Source organism: Octopus bimaculoides, chromosome 20 (assembly GCF_046866305.1).
Source record: "Octopus bimaculoides isolate indiv1 chromosome 20, ASM4686630v1, whole genome shotgun sequence".
Classification (NCBI taxonomy): Eukaryota; Metazoa; Mollusca; class Cephalopoda; order Octopoda; family Octopodidae; genus Octopus; species Octopus bimaculoides.
This window is the reverse complement of record NC_142947.1, coordinates 30,149,217-30,166,153: the sequence shown is the minus strand read 5'-3', so window position 1 is coordinate 30,166,153 and position 16,937 is coordinate 30,149,217. Positions and strand designations below refer to the sequence as shown.

General features: G+C 37.3%; 1 protein-coding gene and 1 long non-coding RNA gene across 6 annotated transcripts in view; one reads left to right on the top strand and one right to left on the bottom strand.

The window, feature by feature from the left end:
* Window positions 1–12,632: 12,632 nt before the first annotated feature.
* Window positions 12,633–15,336, bottom strand: LOC149131667 (uncharacterized). Its single transcript, XR_016237637.1, has 2 exons — window positions 15,166–15,336; window positions 12,633–14,573 (listed from the first exon to the last, which is right to left on the bottom strand). It is a non-coding gene; the product is annotated as an uncharacterized LOC149131667 (long non-coding RNA).
* A 1,300-nt stretch (window positions 15,337–16,636) lies between these two features.
* The window catches only part of LOC106878424 (uncharacterized), a 134,741-nt gene continuing 134,440 nt past the window's right edge, over window positions 16,637–16,937 (top strand). For 3 of the 5 annotated variants that reach the window (XM_089338311.1, XM_089338309.1, XM_089338304.1), the window contains exon 1: window positions 16,637–16,871. The gene's annotated coding sequence lies outside the window, so the exon portion shown is untranslated. The remainder of the gene's footprint in view (window positions 16,872–16,937) is intronic. The other 2 variants (XM_089338310.1, XM_089338307.1) reach the window with 1 other exon arrangement.

The following is a 16,937-nucleotide window of genomic DNA, read 5'->3' as shown; positions in this document are numbered from 1 at the left end:
TTAAAACAAAAGAGAAATAGCCGGAAGGCTATCACCAGTCCATTCTCGACAGAAAAGTTAACAGCCAACGTATTTGTGGACGACGGGAAAAATCTTGTCAGAGCAGTAGACGTAAGTTCAAATCACAGTATGGTGATCTATCAAGGTAAAAGTAAAGAAAAACATTTTTTAAATCTAAAAACCAAAGCCTTTTGATACTTATTAGCAAGCGTAATGAAAGTTACATCAAAAATTTGTATCAATTAGACCTTGGAAATCGATATGCTGCATTAAATGCAGAAATAGATAGAGATCAGTATTACAAATGAGACAGCCGAAAATAGAATACGAAGAAATGGAAGAAAATGTTGTAAGTAGTGAATATCATTAGAGTCCATGGAATAAGCGACAAGAACAGAAAGTTAAGAGAGATATGATACAAGATACTAAAGAGACGTATAAAATACTGGAAAATGAAGTAAAGAAGCGTTGTCGCAAAGATAGAGAGAACTGCCACAAGAAATGATTCATAAGCCATACACAAAATTCTGAAGCAAATTGTCAGATTATTGCAGCAGCAATGGAAAGTTGTCTGTCAGAGGTAAGAATGCCGAGTGTCTAAAGACAGAAGAGGATGAGAAACAAAGATGTTTAACATATTTGAAAGAACTACGAAACCAACAGGAACTGAACGAGCTTTTTACACGTGACTGTTTAAATATGAAATTACGTTGGAGTAAGTTCGAAAAACTTTGGAATCATTGCAAAATAACAAAGTTGCTGGAATATGTTATTCCTGGTGATGTTGTTGAATACAGAGGAAAAGCCATGAAGACAGCGCTACTTAACCCACATAACCTGATTTAGCGTGATGAGAAAATACCAGAACAGTGGAAAATCACGGTGCAGGCATGGCCGTGTGGCAACAAGTTTGCTTCCCAACCACATAATTCTGGGTTCAGTCCCACTGCGTAGCATATTGGGCAGTATCTTCTACTATAGCCTCAGGTCGACCAAAGGTTATGAGTGGATTTGGTCGACGGAAACTGAAAGAAGCTCGTTGTATATATAATCTAAGTTCGTATCTGTGTTTGTCCCCCACCACCGATTGACGACCGTTGATGGTGTGTTTACGTCCTTGTAACTTAGCGGATCGGCAAAGAGACCGATAAAATAAGTAACAAGCTTAAAAAATAATAAATAAATACTGGGGTCGATTCATTCGACTAAAAATTGAAGGCGGTGCCCCAGCATGGCCGCAATCTAATGACTAAAAGAAGTAAAAAAGAAAAAAAGAAAGAGATGTGAAACTGCCAATGAAGGTGACGTTAGTGATAGTTCAAAGCAACGGAGGCTCTCTCTGTTTGCGATGCTTTATTGAATTCATTACACTCGTGTACAAACATTTTGACGTCACATAATCAAGGAGGAAGTTATTCGAGTACATCCGAAGCTCAATAATCTTCTCACCCTTCTTTACGGTAAATGCAAAGAAATATTAAATATAATCCAGCCTTAAGTATACAAGGGAAACTGTTGTTGATTGGATTATTGACGCCAAGTAAAACTGCTCGGTTACCATATTTCATGTAGATCTACTTTTATGATACAAATCATAATCTGGCAAACAGGCTGCAACAAGTGGATATCCGAGATACTCCATGACCCGAAAAGATTCCTACATGATTATAACATCATAATTAAAACTTTCAAGGCAGTTATCGAGGTCACTGACGCTCAAATTATTGAATTGCTCCGGCATACCGACATGTAAATGAAACCATCCGATGCCCAGTGCATATCGTACAATTTGCCGATAGCTTGATATTTCGGTCAGGAACCAAAGCGGAGGGTCTAGAGTATTAACCAAGTTCACAGAGCTTGCAACTCTCTCTATTACGTCCTGTTCTTCCCATATGATGTTGATGTCTGGCAGTTTTGAAGGGAAAATCAAGAACAAGCAAGAAGACTAACAATTAACTCTGATCCCAACAGTTTATATATATATATATATATATATATATATATATATATATATATATATATATATATATATATATATATATATATAGAGAGAGAGAGAGAGAGAGAGAGAGAGAGAGAGAGAGAGAGAGAGAAATACACAGACAGATAGCCAGATAGATAGATGTGTGTGCGTGTGTTCGTGTTCCAGGTGCAACAAGGTGACTCTAACGCTATTATGAAGGGTCAGTGACTGATGTCGCAGTACGCAATCGATGTGCAGGTCAAGATTCCTCGTTTCAGCAACAAACAATCCACGATATGGACAAATATCAAAGTCTTTTTGATGCTGCAGGCTAATGAGATGGGATCAATTACTGGCCAAAAGATCATCCTGCCAACTTCGATCTTCATCTCAACGCTTCTAATAATGAGTATTTCCAAAATTCATGGATAGTTATCAGGGACTCTGGGAACACCACATAATTCATTGTGATGGCACTTTAGATACCATAACGTAGCAATTCTTTACATAAAAATGAGACTTACATGTTAGTAGGTTGGTTATATTCACAGAGTTTGTTCTCAAGGGACAACTGAGCACTGGCAACTGACGACACGTCTTTGTGGGATACTGCTCTCGTGAATTTAAAAGCGAGATCGTACATATGCGGCAGTTTACTGTAAGGTGGTTCAACTATTTATATTTATTCAATGTGAAGAAATCTTTGTTCTTTTTCGGAATCTTCGACAGTATTTTTTTTCAGACATCAGAGTTAGATCTTTCTTCAAGTTGCAATAGCTACCGTCCTCAACTAAGTTTACTAATTTTTCCATGTATTCTACGTTGACTGTCACTTTGCTAGTGATGTGATTATAGTGGTTTCGCATTGCAGAACTTGAATAATTTTTTTTCGCTCTCTTGTGACGATGGATTTGGGAAATTTGGCGCTCCAGTGTTTCTCTTACTTTCTATCTCACTTTTACAAATACCTCAATTGGGACTATGACTTTAATTAAGGAAGAAAGTATACTAAATCTACGACTCCAAAAACTTGGGTTTAAAAATCTTAATTTCCAGTAGGATAGGAAATATAAGCGTTGATTAAGTACAGTACATGCACAAGTGGAAGTGAGTTCAATCTCTGTTTTAGGGTTCAATTTCACTGCCTGGCACCTTGGGCAAGTGTCTACAACTATAGCCTCGGGCCGACCAAAGCCTTCTGAGTGGATTTGGTAAACGGAAACTGAAAGAAGCCCGTCGTCTGTGTGTGTGTGTGCGTTTGACAATCGATGTTGGTGTGTTTACTTAGCAGTTCGGCAAAAGAACTTACTTAGCAGTTCCCCGTAACTTAGCAGTTCGGCAAAAGAGAACGATAGAATAATTACTAGGCTTACAAAGAACAAGTCCTGGTGTCGATTTGTTCGACTAAAGGCAGTGCTCCGAGATGGCCAGGGTCAAATGACAGAAACAAGTGAAAGAATATATATATATATCTATACTTACATTTACTTATTATATATATACCTGTGAATATGTAAATGAACGTTAGATAATTAATATGTATATCTATATACAAGTGTTCTAACGTATTTCTTCATAAGTACATATTCACATATATATGCCTATATCTACAATTCTATTCCTTTTTGAGTTTTTACTTATTGATTTGTAAGCGATATGTACTTAATCTATTGGATAAATATTTTGACTATTAATAACTTCTACTTATTACTAATCTCTATATTAATAAACTGTAAATATATTTACCCCAATATTAATACGATACTTACTTATATGGTAAATTACTATTTATTATATATCTCTGCACCTAACTATTATCTAGAGTATATTAATATATATTTATTTTCCACTAAATATACACCCTATGCCGTCCCCTAAATGGTTTATACTAAATTTATCCAAATAATGATATTCAGTTTGCTGTAATGTTCCGCATACTTAACAACTAATAATATATTGGTATATCTTTTTTTCTGTCTCTAACGAGATTCCGCTTTATAAAAGGATTTAATAATTACAATTATCATCTTTAAAGTACAAACCGAAACAGCTGTTTAAGATTATGTTTAATTTTGCAGTTAATAAATATACTTATTAATTGATTTATCTCCATTTTCTTATTTTTCAGGTATAATACTCTTAGCTTAGACTTTGGGGGGGGGGGGCAACCAGATCGAACCATCTCAAGTGTAACTGCCCGAAATGGTCAAGACTTCTGGGACTTGACTGATGAAAGAAAGTCAAGAATGACTCGTCTTTTTTTGCTATCCCTCTAATTGTTGTTTCTCTTGTCCGCCTTTGCATCGTCTATCTGTCCGAACGTTTTAATGCCCTCTATTGCATTTTTGTTCTATATATATATATATATATATATATATATATATATATATATATATATATATATATATATATATATTATATATATATATATATATATATATATATATATATATATATATATATATATATATATATATATATATATATATATATATATATATATATATATATATACATATATATATATATATATATATACATATATATATATATATATATATATATATATATATATATATATATATATATACATATATATATATATATATATGTATAGCGGCGTACGTACACCCTTGTACTCACTTCATAGTAGGCGTGTATCTAAATTTTGTACGACTCTTACTCTATCTTTTATTCCCCCTCTCATTTTTCTTCCTTTTTCTTGCTCCCACTCTCTCACATTTCTTGGCCTTCTCTTTCTTTAACTCCCACTATTTCCCACTCGTTTATCTTTCCTGTACCTTTCTCTTAGCCTGATTTTTTTCTAATCTTTCAATCCCGCTGTCCCCTACCCATCTCTCCTTCCATGTGACCGGTATCCGGCCAGCTATGATCTTTCTTTCTTGGCCTGACTGCCGACCGCCAACACCTCTTGTGTCCATCTCCCATGCTCCTGCCTTTAGGCATTCACTTCAGCTATATTTGATTCGTTCTCAGTTGAAAGATGCCTGTTGTTATTTCTTGTTGTTTGTATTCGTAATTGTGTACCATGTACTCCGTTTTATTGTTTGTTTGTTTGTTTGTTTTGTCTTTGTTGCCGTACACATTCGCTAGCTCTCTTACAAAGGGGTCTAATACTCTTAGCTTAGACTTTTTGGGGGGCAACCAGATCGAACCATCTCAAGTGTTGCCCGAAATGGTTGTGACTTCTGGGACTTGACTGATGAAAGAAAACCAAGAATGACTCGTCTTTTTTTGCTGTCCTTCTGATTGTTGTTTCTCTTGTCCGCCTTTGTATCGTCTATCTGTCCGAAGATAGCATTTTTGCATTTTTGTTATATATATATATATATATATATATATATATATATATATATATATATATATATATATATACCCAGGTTTAAGTGTGACAAACTAGCGGCATCACAAGTGGTAAAATAACTTCTGAGGAAAATATTCCTACTGTGGACAACGGAATGAGGACAATCTAACTCGGTTTCAAATTCCGAGGGCAGTACTGAAGAAGGCCGAATTGTTCAACAGTCGAAACGTTGTGACTATAACAGCCAAATATGACGATACTAGTTCGAAGGATGATTCCTCGTCTCTAAAATTCAGACAAAGCTAACACGGTTGTGTGTATGTATACACACACACACACACACACACATGTATGTATAACTTTGTCTAATGACGTAATGTAATTTTGTCTAATGATGTAACGATAAGTGCTTGGGTTGGTTTACCACTGAAACTTCAACTTCCATTGCTGTTAAAACAATGGTGGTGTCGTAGAGCCTAACAAGGAATGGCTATAAATGATTTATCATTGAGCGGATAATGTATATTAGAAAGAAAGAATGAACAAGGAAATCATGTGATATCACTTTAGAGCTTGTAGTTTATAATTCAAACATAATCACAGAGCTGTTAGAGTAAATAAGGGATTAAGAAATAATGCATAAAGTCTATTACAGCTGTTTCTAGAATGGTTGTGTATATGGTGCATGGGTCATTGTGCAAAAAGTCTCATGTATGCCAACTATACCGTCTTCAGAGAGGAAGAATTGAGGAATATACTTAATAAAAGATATTAGTAGTTACCCGTTCCGTTGTCGAAGAATCAAGGAATATCCTTCGTAAAGGATAATGATAATTACCAGCTCCATCATCGAAGAGAGAGTGAGGTAGACTCTGAGTGGAAGGTCTGTGAGACATACAGGACAGTACACACACACACACACACACACGTACATGTCTTTCTCCTTTACTCCAAACATCCAAGTTCTATATTAGATTATGTTCGCACCCTGTATATAATACACCCTAGTACATATTTTACACACACAAAGCCAGCTTGGTAGATACTGCGGTCGTATTAGAGCAGTTGGAAAAACTAAAAATGATGTATCTATACGTATGTATGTATGTATGTATGTATGCGTGTGTGTGTGTGTGTGTGTGTGTGTGTGTGTGCGTGCGCGCACGCGTGCGTAATAATACTCATTATGAAGACCAGGAATATGGCTGAAATATTTTAAGTTGGTTTTAAAACTAGATCTACTCCAATCTGTGTTCCAGAAGTATTTCAGTCAACAGATCTTATTAGATTTATCTCCCTTTCTTGCTGCTTTTAGATCATAAACATCTTCAGAGGAAATTTTTCAACTCATTGTATTTGTATCTAGTATGCAAACAGATCTCCAAAGCTATTTCCAACAGCACGATTGTTGATATTCATAATAAGTAACTCCTCATTCCTTTTCTCTATTACCCTATATGTTAATCATTCTTAGTCTTGCTAGAAGAATATACTTTGCTGATGAGTTCCGATAAGATCGAGGTATGTCCATAGCCTTCATCAGGTGGCGTTAAAAAAACCCGATTTGTTCCAATCTACAGCGTAAAAATTTTGCAAAAGTTTTTTTTTTCAACTGATCTTATTTGAATTCTGTTCCCTTGCTTGCTTATAAAAAATGTTAATAACTTGGAAGTTTTGTCGAGTTATTACTTCCATATCTCAAATCATGGAAATGTTTACCTCACTCTATTACATTATACATTATATACATATATCAAAGCAAGGCGGCGAGCTGGCAGAAACGTTAGCACGCCGGGCGAAATGCTTGTCGGTATTTCGTCTGAGTTCAAATTCCGCCGAGCTCGACTTTACCTTTCATCCTTTCGGGGCCGATAAATTAAGTACCAGTTACGTACTGGGGTCGATGTAATCGACTTAATCCTTTTGTCTGTCCTTGTTTGTCCCCTCCATGTTTAGCCCCTTGTGGGCAGTAAAGAAATAAGAAACGTTAGCACGTCGGACGAACTGCTTAGCGGTATTTCGTTTCGTCTGCCGCTACGTTCTGAGTTCAAATTCCGCCGAGGTCGACTTTGTCTTTCATCCTTTCGGGGGTCGATTAAATAAGTACCAGTTACTCACTGGGGCCGATATAATCGATTTAATCTTTTTTTCTGTCTTTGTTTGTCCCCTCTGTGTGTAGCCCCTTGTGGGCAATAAAGAAATAAGAAACGTTAGCATGCCTGGTGGAATGCTTAGCGGTATTTCTTCTGTCGTCTTTACGTTCTGAGTTCAAATTCCGCCGAGGTCGACTTTGCTTTTCATCCCTTCGAAGTCGATAAAATTAAGTACCAGTTGCGTACTGAATCAATCTAATCGACTGGCCCCCTCCCCAAAAATTTCGGGTCTTGTGCCTAGAGTAGAAAAGAATATTATATATATATATATATATATATATATATATATATATATATATATATATATATATATATATATATATATGTTAATTCTCTAAATGAAGTATTAACAGTAACTGCACGATAAAGTGAAGTATATTGCCACTTAAGTGTGGCTGACCCCTAGGGGTGGATGTTACTGTTGCTTTTAGCCCGAGGAGGACATCTCCTCCAGCTGGCTTATCGACACACTACTGTGTCCTGTTTGTTTTGTCAAGGGAAATTATATATATATATATATATATATATATATATATATATATATATATATATATATATATGCATGCGTGAACGAAAGGATGCATACAAACGTAAGAATGCGTACGTGTACTTATAAATATGCGTGTGTGGGGGGAGGGGCGTGTGTGTAATGGATTTACAATCCAGGCTGAACGAAAAAAGAAAAAAGACAGAAAACTAAGAAAAGAAAACCATGAAGACATATGCAGAAGAAATAAGGTGTGGGGGACGAAATATGTAAATGATGAAAATATGCAGGAGAAAGACTGACACGACAGCTCCAGGAGATAGAAAGACAAATATACGGAAAAGAGAGAGGAGGCGGAGAATTATGAATAGATGCAGCAAAGACAAGGAAGAAATAGTAAATATGATGGAAGGAAGAAGGAAAGCAAGAGAGGCGGACGAACAACTCGGTAACAGAGATAGGGATGAGAGAGTGAGTGAGAGAGCGCAAGAGATAGCGTCACACAGAAGGGACAGATAGAGAGTGATGGACAGACCGACAGAAACACAGAGAGAGACAGAAGAGAGCAGAGAGTAGAGCGGACAAGGAAAAATGCACGTGTGCATGTTAGATGCCGACCAATGGTAAAAGCCAGATCAGCTTGCAAGCGGAGGGAGACTTAAGAGTGCAAGCCACGTGACTCTAACGGCCACCAATCAGCGGACTGCAGCATTGGTTAGCTCTACCTCATTCACCTTTTTAGTGTGCGTATGTGTGTATGTGCACGACTCCATGTTTATATACATACACACACACACACATATATTTCCAGCAAACATTGGTACCTTGTGCCATTATTTCCTATGTTTACATGCATGTGTATGTATCTGTGTAATATATATATATATATATATATATATATTGTATTTATTTTTACTCGCATATATATATATATATATATATATATACCTGTGTATTTATAATTATATATAAGTAAATACATATTTATATACAAAAATAAGTATGCGTTTGTGTGTGTGAGTAAAATATGCCTATATACATAGCAGATGTACTTAAAATGCTGTCGAGGTAGACTTTGCCTTTCGCTGTCGATAAATTAAGTACCAGTAAGGCACTGGTGTCGATGGCATTGATTAACACGTCCCCCAAATTTTCAGGCCCCGTGTGTATAGTAAACAGAAGCATATGTGTGTGTATGTATATATATGATGTTCTTCAGTCCCCGGTCATGCCTCGTCGGATAGGTCTAAGGTAGAGGAGTTCATCGGTGATCACGACTGTTTTGAAAATAGGGATCATTACCCAACTTCTTTTTTAAGACAGAAAGTCATTTGAGATAATTTGGAGTTATTTCTAGCCGGTTGAGCGACCGCATATGTTAACCGTTGTGTGTGTGTCCGCGCACATTTGAATGTGCAGTAAGAAAACCCGTAGGGAGAGCTGAACACAGTTATTGATATAGACAAGTATGTGTACGCATGCGTGGTGTGTGTTTGTGTGTGTGTGTGTGTGTGTGTACATGAACGCTTGTAAGTATGCATGTATATGTAGTTATTATTTCAAGGCTGCATCTTCATGGATCGTTACTCCGAGTTTCGTGTTGCAACTGCTGAAGACTTCTGAGTAAAACCGGTCACTCATTAGACCAGCCTATATATATATATAAACACATAAACATATATATATATATGTGTGTGTGTGTGTATACATACATACATACATACGTATATATATATATATATATATATATATATCTGCAGATAGATAGATAGATAGATAGATAGATAGATAGATAGATAAGCATATGTATGTGTGTGTGTGTGTGTATATATATATATAATATATATATATATATATATATATATATACACGCATACATACACAGTATCTCTCTCTCTCTCTCTCTCTCTCTATATATATATATATATATATACATATATATGAGTATATGTTCCACTTCACTGCATTGTATGCATTACAGGGTGCTTTCAATTCGTAATTCTTCAGCAATTACCACTGCCTCCAAAACCTACGACCACCATTACCACAACTACTACTACTACTACTACTACTACTACTACTACTACTACTACTACTACTGTTGGAATATACCTATACTGTAAACCAACGCATATATATATATATATATATATATATATATATAGAGAGAGAGAGAGAGAGAGCGAGGTGTATGTATGGTCTTGTGCATGTGAGAGTATGAGGTGCACAATGCGCTGTGTACAATATGTTATGTGTAGAAGTGTGTATATAATATATATATATATATATGATGCGTGTAGGTGTGTATTTTAATTGAGTATGTATGTAGGTGTATAATAGTTTACTGCGTAGTTACTTTAAATGGTGCCACCTACGACTACCACCTATACCACTACCACAACGTTCTGAAGACATTCAACCACTGCTGCTGCTACTACTACTACTACTACTACTACTACTATTACAACCACTGCAACTACACCATCGCTACCACCACCACCACCACCATCACTACTACTACTGCTACTACCACCACCACCACAACCACTAACTACAACTACTGCTGCTACTACCATCACCACTATTACTATTAGTACTACCGTCACCGCCACACTACGACTACTACTGCCACGACCTCTGTAACTACTACTACTACTACTACTACTACCACCAATTACCTATATATACTACTCCCCCCACACACTAACCACTTGGTCTACTACAACTTACACCACTATGACTACCACCTGCTCTACTATTGCCAACACAACCATCACCTGCATCTCTACCACCTACACTGTTGTCACTAAGAGTCTCAAGACGTTTTACTCGACCTGCTAGAAATAGGAATCAAATCTCCCCCAAATCACAACTTACGGTTGTAAAAGGGATTACAGTTGCGTATATATATATATATATATATATATATATATATATAAAGGCAAGACGGCCAAGGCTGGAATGTCTTTGACTTGTTCTAACAGGGCTGACCTGGGACTAAACAACATTACTATCGCTTGTACCTGTACCCATACACTAATACCACCTATACGACTGCAGTTTATGCTACTAGTGCATAAGCTACCACATTACTAACGCCTTTACTATAGCTGCATACGCTATTATCACCTTCACTATTGTTGTCTACATTACTGCCTATGCTGTTACCGTCGGTATTATTGCCACCAGCACTGCTAACACCTATACATCTGCTAAGCGTGGCTGTGTGAGTAAGGTGCTTCCTACCCAACTATGTGATCTCTGGTTCAGTTCCACTGCGCGGCATCTTGGGCAAGTGTCTTCTATTACTCCGGGCCAACCAAAGCCTTGTAAGTAGATTTGGTAGTGGATTTGGCAAGAACCCCGTCGAATACATACATACACATATCTATAATATATATACATATATATTGTATATATGTGTGCGTATGTATGTATATGTATGCATATATGCTTATCTCTCACCACAGTTTGACGAATGTTAGTTCATTTGTGTACCCGTAACTTAGCGGTTCAGCAAAACACATTAATAGAATAAGCACCAGACTTTAAAAAAAGGCAATGAGGTCGATTTGTTCGACTAAGCCCCAGTATGGCCGCAGTCTAATAAATGAAGCGAATAAGATATAAAAGAAAAAAGATGCGTTACTAACACCAACACTGCTACCTTATACTACAACCACCTGTACCACTATTACTTGTACTACCAGCACGACCAGAATCAATGCCACCACTTCTGCAATCAAATCCAACAATACCAGACTCCAACCACCAATCTCTACGCAACCTTCACCTCTTCAATATTAAAAACCAGCAGGGAGCCTCTACGTGATCACAAGATCTACTAGAAATAGCTGCTAAATATCCCTCAAATCACAGGAAAAGAAAGAATTGGATGATGTAGTCCAACTTACTCCAAGAAGGACGGCTGGCCAAGAATAAGACTGACCTATAGCTAAACACTACTTAACTTTTACACATAACTTATCACCATCACCGACGCAACCACCACTACGTACTACTACTACTACTACTACTAGATCACACCACTACTACTGCCAAAATTATTGCCACTTCCCATTGCCGCTTCTATCATTAAAACTTAACCACCACGTAATCTGTATAAACACTACATAGCACTACAAGCAGTGCCACTAACTCATCAGCTATTACTACAATTACTTCCACCAACAACAGTTTCTTTGTTCAAAGTTTTCCCATCTCCCTCCTCTCTCTCTCCCTATATATCTATGTGTGTGTGTGTTATATATATATATATATATATATATAGAGAGAGAGAGAGAGAGAGAGAGAGATAGAGAAATGCACCATGAAAATTATACTACTCACATATGTGTGTGTGCATGTGTACATACCTTTTTATTAATCGGCAGAAGTTATTAAAAGAAAGATCATATATATATATGTATATACTCATGTTTTGAGTTCTATTTTCCTGTTTGCATCACTAAACCTAAACGTGTGTGTGTGTGTGTGCATACATACATATTTACACACACATATACGTAATATGTGTGCGTGCGTGGTGAGTGTGTGTGTGTGCTTGCGTACGAGTATATGTGCGCGCGCGCGCGTGATGAGCTGCCCAGGGATCCATTTTCTATCCGAAGCACATTCAAAAGTTTGAAAAGTCATGGAACGAAACTCCTGATCTTACAATGATGCAACTAATAATGTATACTCTGTGTGGTTTTTTTTTATTTAGTCCTGTTTTTAATATCAAACGCAGACACATAGATACATAAGCACTTTTCAAACTTGTGTGTGTACATGTACATATGTGTATATATGCGTGTTATATATCTATATGTATGTATATATTTATGCATGTGTCTGAGTATGCACACATATGTTTGCTTATCAATATGCATATATATATGCATATATATGTATATATATAAATGCATGTATCTGTGCATATATGTGTATATAGAGAGATAAATAGATATATTTGTGTGCGTATATATGCATGTATGCATATATATGCACGTGTACATATATGCATACAGATATGTGCATATTTTGCACATATATGCATTTACATAGATGCATGATATAGGTATATGCATATACTTATATGCATATTTGTGTATGTATATATGTGTGAATGTATATAGCCACTCAAAACGCATCAATTAGTCTGCCCAGCCTTTAAACACACACACACACACACTTTATAAATGAATCTGATTATTTCCAGTTAACTTTTCAATGCCCTAAATAAGTGAGCATTAACTTAACTATTGTAAGTAAATATAAATGCATGCATGGAAACATTTAACAGTTACATTATAGTTGTAATGTACCATGTTTTTGTCTGCAAAGAATTAATTTCAAACTATTGTTTCTTGTGGCAAACTGCTCTCCACCATTCGGTTACACACATAGAAATTCTTGTAGTTACACACACACACATACACACGTTTCTCTCTTGCTGCACCTCTCTTATTACCCACTCTTTCTTTGTTTCTGCCTTTCTATCTTCCTGTTCCCTTCTTTCCCTAATCCTTCTCCTCTTAGTCCTACACACACACTCACTCACTCTTCTTTATCCTGATACCTCTGGCTTTTCTTCTGTCTACATTTCTCTCACTCTCTGTCTCTCTTTCTTATTGTCCTTATCTTCATCTCTCTTTTTCTCACTCCCTCACTTTCCTTCCACCCTTATTTCTTTACCTATCCCCTTCCCGCTATTATTACATCTCCCTTTCTCTGTTCGCCCCCACCACATTCTGTTAAATTTTTCATTCCTTAGTCTTTCTTTGACTGCCTTTAGTCTCTCTCACTCTCACCCCTTATCAGTTTCTTGTCTTGCTCACCTTTTTTTCTCTCTATGATACAGTTGATCCTTCTGTCTGTCAATCCAGTATTCGTTTTTTTTTTGGGGGGGGGATTCGTCTATTTCCTACTTTCTCTATCTTCTCTCTGGCTATCCCTTACTCTTTCTTTGTTCTCTTTCTATCCCCATACCTTTCTCTCTCTCACTCGCTACAAATACTGCCTCACACCGTATCTATTTGTCTCTCCTTCCTTACATCTTCACTTAATTCCAATCTATCTCTCCAACCATCCATCACAATTACTATCTATTCTTTATTCCCCTTCAAAACTATACACCATTATATCAGTTTCGAATTCCTCTAACCTACAACGCCCCCATTTTCGAGAGGATATAAGCAAAGTTGGCTTAATCATCAATATCTTCATATATTACTGGTACTTTTTTCTCGCACATATTTTGCTTCTGGTTCAGTTTGTTGCTGCTACTGTTGCTATTGCTGTAATCCTGCTGTTGTAGTTAGTGCTGTTGTAACCGTGTTTCTGCTGCTGCACATGGTATAGTTGTTACTGTACCGATGTTACTGCAGCAGTTGCTATCATCGTGTTGCTACTGCTGCTTAAGTTGTTACTGTACTGCTATTGCTGCAGTTGGTGCTGTTTTGTGTTGCTGCTGCAGTCTCTACAGTTTCACTGTGTTCTTGCTTTTGATACCACGGCAGTTGCTGCAGTTTTCTTATTTTTACTGCTGCAGTTGGTGCTGTTACCGTGCTACTACTACCACTGCTGTAGTTGCTGCTATTGTTGGTACTGCTGCAAGTGCCTGAGGTGATGCGCTGTTATCTAGGTGAAGACGGAGACGAGAATTGAACGTCGTACTTGATTGCAAATATTTTAGATAGAATTAAATAATGTTTACACACGTATATACATAAGTATTTGCACACCTATTTGCATGAAGGTAGACATATATATATACATACCAGCTTACACTAAGATATATATATATATATATATATATTTATATATATATACATACACACACAAACACACATACGCACGCTCTCAGTCTTTCACACGCACACTCATGCATACAAAACATTCGAAGGTATCCATATATTAAAGAATGGATATACGCAGCTGTGCTCCAGCATGGCCGCAGTCAAATGATTGAAACAAAAGAATACATTCATTTCTCTCTCCTCTCTCGACAGATAGATAGACACGTACATACATGTGTGTGTGTGTATATAAATACACACAAACACATACATAAGTACATTGAGATTATGAAGAAAACATACAGCAACATACATAACTATACATACATAGAACTACATCACTAAACAGGCACGTACACACACAGCCACCGAGAGATAACATATAATTGCTAAGAGTCACATTCACACACAGAAACGTAATAACGTATACATACGCACATGTAATTTCTGTGATGAGCTCAGCTGCTGCTGCTACCCCAACTGTTACTATACCTCCACCTGCTACTACTATAGCTCTTCCCACAAACGTTCTCACCCATATACCACACACCGGCGGCTTAGCTGCTATGTTGCTTCCTCGAACCACCAGATGTAAGCATATGTATGATTGGTCATTAAATATTCTTCTTCTCTCTCCTCCTTCTCTCTGTTCACATGTTTCCCATTTGCTGATTGGCTGTCAGTACTGTTGTTCAGCAATGTTGTTGTCACACTCTACTACTACAACTACTGCTACAACTGGAATAGTACTAGTAGTAGTACGGCTAGCTTTGTACAGTATGAGTGTGTGTTACTACTAGAGTAGTAGTAGTTGTCTTCATTCTCATCATCACCATAAACATCATCAAACAACATCGTTTTCCAAGACACATTAGCATCACCACCGTGGCCATTACATATGACGTCACTCTAGTGGTGGGACAACACCTTCTACTGACACCGAAATATTTCTGTCAACACTAATAACCACTGCTGCTGCTGTTACTACTACTAGGTTTCTTAACACAACTATTATTACTACCACCACCACTACTCTTACTACTTTTATCGTTACTAATACCATCAATACTACTGCTATCCCAACACTACAACTATCACTGCTACCACTGGCACCAGCACCAATACTACTACTAATTCCACTGTCACTACCGTAACTAATAAATTTCTTGCTACTGTTACCGACATTATGCTTGAAAAAATGTCGAGATGCTCATGGCTGGAATGCCTTTGATCTTAGGCCTGCTCGATCAGGGCCAGCTTCAGACTAAACAACTACAACCACTACATCTATCACCAGCACCATTACTACTACGGTAATCACTGCTATTAGCCACTACTACACTTACTACTACTGCTGCCATCCCCCTCCGTCTTTCTCTCACCCAGCTGCTGTTATGTTGAGAGACGTCACTACTACCGTAATAGTTACAGCTCCTCTAACCACTACTTGAAGCAAGAAGCAGGCCATTTACTACGACCACTACTATTGCCTCCGCTATTTTATTCAATACCGCTACTACTACTACTACTTCTACCACTATTACTACACTGACTACTACTACTACGATTGCAACCACCTCTAGCAACAGCAACGCTGGCTTCATTATAACCACTACCACTACTACTACTTCTGGAACTGCTGTTAAGGCTGTTCTATCAACTATCGCTAACTACAAACCACCATTCCCACCGATATCAACAGCAGAACAACTACAACTGCTACCCCAACGGCCAGTATCTTAACACCTACACCACCACCGGCTCTACTACAGTAAGAATACTACTGCTACTATTACCCTTCTTCCCTCGCTTACTCCCTAATTCCTAAAGACGAAGAAAAAGTAAACAAATAAAACAAAACCACTGCTGCTGCTACGGCTGTTCTATTCAGCGACGTTACTACACATACACAATATCAACATAACCGTTTGAAAGACAACTACAATTACTGCAGCTACTACAACTACTACCCCTTTTGCGGCTGTTCTATTCACTGTCACTACTACGGCTGCCCTCTCCTGCTAGCAGAACACTACTACAACTACTATACTAGTACTACTACAAGTGCTAGTCTCACAGGATGATAATGGGTCGTACAGTCTCTCTTCCTTCTCGGTGGCAACTTCTGACCAACCGAAAGGTAAGCTCCGACCTTTACACACATATATATATACGTACACATGCACACACAAACACACACATATAT